We start from the raw sequence: 7,342 nt of genomic DNA on the forward strand, positions 1-7,342 counted from the left end.
CACATTTTTATTGCACATCATGAAAATTTTATTTCTTTGCAACATGGAAAATTTAGTTTATGGGACCATGGAATATTTAGTTCATGGATCATGACAAATTTAGTTTATGGATCATTGCAATTTATTGGGACCATGGCAATTTTTGTATTTGCGCCAATCCAAAATTTAACTTACCATGGCAAAATTATTTTTGTGCCATGGCAATATTCTCTATTATTTTTGTAACATAGTAGTTTTTATTGAATAATCCATGGTAAATTCCCTTTTTTCTCTACACATTTGTTGAACAAACCATGGAAAAATGCTTTTCTAGATCAGGCCATTTTTTGAAACATTTATTGTTTTTCTACTGTACATCATGGTAAGTTTGACACGATTTAGGGGTTTCTTTTGTTGTTTTTAATATATGGCTTAGTATCTCATGCATGGCAGTTTAGAGAAGGCAAACTTATTGTTCAAACATACCCCCCCCCCCGCACCCCCACTATCATGGCAAACTTACACCATTTTTGTGTTTTTTTTTCTTTACATTATGGCAATCTTTCTACAAGTTTGTATCTCTACATTGGCCATGAAAATTTCCTATGCATGATATGTTTGGGGTAATATACTAGACATCAACAAATATTTTGTATACAATATGGCAATAGTTACTTCATGTATACACCCCCGATAAAATTGTGTACACTCCATGGCAATAGTTACTTCATGTATCATTGTGATTTTTCTGTTTTTGCATATTAAATAGTTTTCCACATTTTTTCACATTTTTTAGATTCACCAAGCTTTTTTAATCAAAGCTCTAAGGGATACAAATAGGATCGCGGGGTTGGCCCAACCATACAGGGCGCCCCGATTCAGTGAGTGTGAAAACTTGGGAAGCAAATGGGCTTCATTGTTCGATGCCCGACCCTCAAAACGGTACAATTGAATTCCAAAGCTCAAAATATTATTTTAGCTATTAGTTGACCATACATGCATCTGCTACCATTTTGAATGTCGTTTGCTACTTGCTTCGAGTCGGTGGCCATCCCGAAATCATGAAGAAGAAGATCCTCAACTATCGCAAGTGCCTCCTTGCAAGCAATGGCCTCAAGAGTTGCCACATCCCAGACACCATGAATCACCAGAGATGATGACCCTAGATAATCACCTGAGGAGTCCCTGCACACTGCTGCCGCCGGGCCACCATTACATGCTCTCGCCAGACCAGCGTCAAGATGATTTTTTGCAAATCCTGTAGGTGGTGCTGCCACGCGGGCTGGTTCATTCCTCTTGTTTCTAGGAATAGGGCATGTTGGTGTTACCCTAGTCACCTTTCACAATTAGCAATGAAACTCTTGACAAACAAGTTTGTAGATAACACACTATGGAAAAAATATTTTTTATTTCTGTGCTAAAGGGAATTGTGTTGGGTTAGGAGGCATAATAAAAGGTCCGACTGATGTGGGCTTCACGCTGGGAGGGGATTTAGATGGGTGTGGCTATGTCCTGCTTACTATGAGGCAATAGCTTACCTTGCCAAAAGACAACCGATTCATGGGCCGGCTCAGTAGTAATGATGTCACACTCGCTTTTATATTTCATTTTGTTTACCTTTTTTTTCTTTCTTTTCTCATTTGTTTTTTATTCTATTTCCTATTTCCTTTGATTTTTCAAAACTGCTCATTGCATATTTAAAAAGTTTAATAATGTATTTGAGAAAATGTTAAATGTTTATAAAAAATGTTTCTTGATGTCAACGAAAAAGTACAACGTCTATGAAGAAAGTAGTCATCAAATATGTATTTAAAAAAAATACTAACCTAGTATAAAAAAATGTTTCGTAGTTTAATATAATGCTGATAAATGTTGATGCAAATAAAAAAATGTTCCCATGTATGAGAAAAGTGCATGCAGTTTGTTTTCCAAAATTTGTATACATCATATTTTTTGCGTAATATAGAATGTTTAGTACCACTAAAAAAATGTGTGTGATATTTTATACAAATATTCTTGCGTTTTAAAAAAGGTGACATTTTCAAAAAATGTTCTATACAATGTGAAAAAATTTCCACATAGGTAAAAAAATGTTTTTCCAGATTAAAAAATGTAATCAACATTTAAAAGAAACAATCACGTGTTTCCCAAATTTCCATGTAATCTTTCGAAAATGCTTATACAATGCAAAAAATGTTTGCCTAGTTTAGTAAATGTTTCTTGGCAGTAAAATGTACAACGTGTATCTGGAAAAAATGCTACTGTGAATTCAAAAAAGTGTTTAAAACTTGTATTTAAAAAAATGTACATCATGTGTTTTAACCAACGTGTTTCAAAAAATGTCAAACTTTGAAAACCATAATCAGAAAAAAGTAGTCATATGTTAAAAAAACGAAAACCGGTAAAAATCTACAAAGAAACAAAAGGAAAACTAAAATAACTGAATAACACCAAGAAAGAAACAAAAGAAAACTAAAGTATAACAAAGAACGCAAGAAAAGATAATGATAAGACAAGAGCGAAATAAACTAAAAAAATAAAGAAAAACGGTGAAAACATAATAGAACCAAATAAAAAGGGTAAAGAAAACAAAAAAGGAAAAGAAAAACGTAGAAGCCCTGACCTGAACGAACCTGCAACACGCAGCGTACAACCCGCGCACCTGGGCTGGCCCGCGAGACATCACCCGTAAGTGATTCCTTTAGGACAACACTCGTGACATATGCAAAATCCTATTTGAGGCGTGCTGCACAAACAATCGGCGTTGTGCGTCAGTGCTACATCTCGCATTCAGCGAGACCAAAAATTTTGTCGCTGAAGCGTCTCGACTAATCAGGCAGCCCACTAGCCGATATATATGCGAGAAATAGAATAAAAAAGGGTTGGCCCACTAGCACATACATTTGGGAGAAATAGAGTAAAAAAGGCAGTGCGGGGGTATAAAAATTAGGATCTCCTTGTTGCTTCGTAGCACCGATAGCCACTGAGCCAAAATCGAGTTTGTGTTAAATAAGTCGGGCGCAAGAAGGAAAAGAGCCAGTTTTTAAAGTAGTTTTCCATTTTTTTTCTTTCTCCATTTTATTATGTTTTATTCAGTTTTCTACAGATATTTTTTCTTTTTTTCGTCTTCTTTTGTTTCTTTTCTTTTTTCATCACTGTTATTTATTTTATTTTGGGTTTTATTTTTCATTTTATTTTTTCATTTTGGTTTATTTTGTTTCTCTTTTATTTTCTTATTTTTTTGGTTTTCTTTCTTTCTTTTGGGTTTTCATTCTAGATTTTTTGTATATGTCAATAACATTTTTCTAATAAACGTTTATCATTTGTCCAATACAAATTTAACTTGCTGTTAATACATAGGCAACATTTTTTCTATACACAATTTTTAATAGTTTTCAAATACACTCCATGACAAATATTTTGTATACAACGTGGCAATAAAACTTTGTACACTCGGTGGCAATAGTTACATCATGTATCATTGTGAATTTTCTCTTTTTGCATATTAAATAGTTTTGGACATTTTTTCGGGATTCACCAAGCTTTATTAATCAAAGCTCACAACTAAGGGATGCAAATAGCATCGTGGGGTTAGCCCAACCATATAGGGCGCCCCGACTCAGCAAATGTGGAAACTTGAGAAGCAAATGGGCTTCATTGTTCGATGCCCAACCATCAAAACGAAAAGTACAATTGAATTCCAAAGCTCATAATCTAATTTCAGAAATTAGGTTACCTTACATGCCTTGGCTACCCTTTTGAATGTTGTTTGCTATTTGCTCCGAGTCGGTGGCCACCACGAAATCATGAAGAAGATCCTCAGCTAGCGCATGTGCCTCCCTGCAAGCAATGGCCTCAAGAGTTGCCACATCCCAGACACCATGAATCACCAGAGACGATGACCGTAGATAATCACCCGAGGACTCCCTGCACACTTTTGGTTTTCTCTATTTCTTTTGGTTTTTCATTGTACATTGTCAACAACAATTTTCGAATAAATGTCTATCATTTTCCAAATACAAATTTAACTTGCTTTTAATACAGAGGCAACATTTTTTCTATACACGTTTTAACACTTTTAAAATACAAGATTAACATTTTTTGAATACATGGCCAATATTTTTCTTATACGCACTTTAAACTTCTACAAATGCTAGATTTCAAATACAATTTTCCGATGCATATTTAAAATTTCTCAAATGCATTATCAATTATTATTTTTCAGATTCTTGATGAACATTTTTATATACAGAAATTGTTCACCTTTGAATGGGTGGTCAATATTTTTTCTATACACATTCAACATTTCCCAAATGCTTGATTAACATTTTTGAAATATTGTTCAATTTCTTTTCAAATTCTTGATGAATTATTTTTTAGTGCATGGTCAAAAAACTTTCTATACACATTTAACATTTTCTCAATGATTTGTTAACCTTTTGGAAATATTTGCTCAACATATTTTAAACTGTTAGATTACTATTTTTACATACATGATCAAAAGATTTCATATTTTTTTCTAATACGTGGTCAGCAATTTTGTGTACATACATTCAACATTTTTCAAAACATTATGTAAAGTATACTTTTTTAATATATAACTTTAAATTTTCTGAAAGTGTAAACAAAAGTGAAAAACTGGAATAAAAACCTGAAAAAAACCGAAAAAATGAGCTAATGTCCTACCGCCCATGTGGCCGTCACATATGCTCACGCGCACTTGGGGTCGCTTCTGCGAGTCGGAAGCTCAACTTCTGCGAGACATAGGCGCTCCCGGCGTTTCGCGCAGGTGAGTGGCCGGGTGACACGGCTGGGCCAGACAATTTTGCGTACACAGCAAAGGTAGGACCGCATCTTGACCCTGTTTTTTTTGTTTTTTTTTTGGTTCTTTGTTTTCCTCATTTCCATGTTTCTGTTTCTTTTCCTCATTTCTTTTTTCCGTTTTCTCTTTCTCTTTTACCTTTTCAAGTTATTTGTTTTCTGAAAAAATTATCTGTTTTACAAAATGTTTTCAATTCCAGAAAATTATTAAAGTTTCAAAAAATGCTCGTATTTTCAAATTTTGTTCATAAATTCAGAAAATGTTTGTGTTTTTTCAAATTGTTTGGGAATTTTATAAAATGTTCAGAATGTTTTAATTCGAAGTTTTCCCAATTTTATAAAAAAAGTTCAGGATTTGAAAAAAAGTTCAAAAATTTCAAAGATATTTGTGTGTTTTCAATAAATTGTTTGAATGTTTTTTTTTCAATTTTTCACAACTTCTAAAAAATGTTAGGGATTTCAAAATTGTTCACGAATTTTAAGAAATCTTTATGTTTTCATTTTTTAGGCATTTCAGTTATGTTCCCAATTCAGAAGTTGTTCGGGATGTTTTTGTTGAAAGTTTCACAACATTTCAAAAATATTCGGGATAAAAAAATGTTCATGTTTTCATTTTCCTCAGGAGTTTAATAAAATATTCCCTATTCAAAAAAATGTCCGTAATGCTTTTGTTAATATTTCTACCACTCCATGTTCATGTTTTGAAAAATTGTTTACATATTTCGAAAATGTTCATGCTTTGTTTTTTTCAGGAGTTTCAAAAAAAAAATTCCAATTCAAAACAATTGTGTTTTTATATTTTTTTCAGAGGTTTCAGAAAATTTTCATGTTGCCGATTTTTTTGGGGGGAATTCCAAAACATGTTCCCGTTTCAAAAAACATTGTGTTTCCAATTTTCTTTTGGAATTTAAAAAATGTTCATGTTTTTTGAAAATGTTTAATTTTTAAAAATTTATTCACAATTTTGAAAAGTTTCGGCGTTTCACTAAACACTCAAGTTCTTTTGAAACAAAAGTCGCGTTCGAAATTCCAAAAATAATTTGGATTTGCGCTTGTGGTTGGTTCTTAGTTTTTTAGCCTGCTATATGAATGGTAGTGCTCAGTAGTTCAACTGGCAGTAGCGCGTGGTTTTTAGCACAAGATCCTGCATTTAATCCCCCATGAGGCCACTTTTTTGGAGTCATTCGCTGCTGGCTACCTTGATGGGCCGGCCCAGTCGAAGACCCGCCTATGTGAAACGCCGACTCTTGGACATAGAGAGCAGTATATAGGAGTGATAGAAGGAGAAGAACTATGGGAATCAACACAACACAATTAGCTCTGCGGGCTGAGGATATATACAGTTCACCGAGTGATCGTGCACCACTACCAGGACAGATCGTGGGCTACTGTCATGCCCACTTCTCACGTACATGCGCTAACTAGATTACATGGTGTGTACAATGTCTATACAAAGTGTATAGTACATATACTCTAACACCCCCCAACAGTGACATGACCTCAACTGAAGAAAAATGTATGCAGGCAAACCCTTGGTCATGACATCGACGAGTTGTTGCTTGTTGGGGATGTGGAGCATGTGGAACTCGCTCAGCGCCACGCGCTCGCGCACGAAGTGAATGTCCAACTCTACATGCTTCGTATGCCGGTGATGCACTAGGTTGGCGGAGAGGCAGCAAGCCGAGACATTATCGCAGTAGACCATGGTCACCGTGCGCACTGGAAGGAGCAGTTCGCTGAGGAGCTGGCGAAGCCAGACACACTCCGCAAGGACGTTGGCGACGCCACGATACTCCACTTCAGCGCTCTATCGTGACCTGTGGCTTTTCACTTAGAAAACCGGGAGATAAGTGTAACGCCCCGGACACATCCGCCGGTGGTCGTTACTCCTGGCGGGATCTAGACTGACCCCACAGATCGCTTAACTTTAGAGTTCTGTCTGAGTGGGCTCCCGGAAAAGAAGGAATTCCTTATTGATATGAGTAGACTATCATCCCTAACAAGCCAGGCCATCATAATAAGCATGTTGCCAAGATATATGCAGAAGCCTGAAGTCGAGCAGCGGGTGTTGGGGCAGCCGACCCAAGGCCCAATCGGCTTCTGTGAAGGTGCGAAGTTCTAGTGTCAGCAAGGCTTGCATGTGCAGACCGTGGGAGGGTGTGCTGCGCACATTATGCAGCGCACACTTGATGAGAACTTGATGGCACTCCAGGGGGTCGTACATGTGCAAGCAGATCTGCTACACAATGTACTTCAGCTCGGGGCACGTGATGGTGAGGTACTGCAGCACCCTTGTGAGGCTGCTGTACGACGACGGATCAACAACGCACGACCCGTTGGCTTAGTGAAGCTTGCCCTTCGTGTCAATCGGTATCGGCGAGGCCTTGCATGTGTGTGTCCCTTATGATCGAGGATGTCCTCGGCTTACTGTTGCTGGCAGAGGAAGAAACCGGCCACAGTGCACGTCACCTGAATTCTGAGGAAGAAATGGAGGCCGCCAAGGTCCTTCATGACAAACTCGCTGGTGAGCCGAAGAACAACT

The sequence above is a fragment of the Triticum urartu genome, chromosome 3A, assembly GCF_056163025.1.
Source record: "Triticum urartu cultivar PI428250 chromosome 3A, HENAU_Tu73, whole genome shotgun sequence".
In the NCBI taxonomy this organism is placed as follows: domain Eukaryota; kingdom Viridiplantae; phylum Streptophyta; class Magnoliopsida; order Poales; family Poaceae; genus Triticum; species Triticum urartu.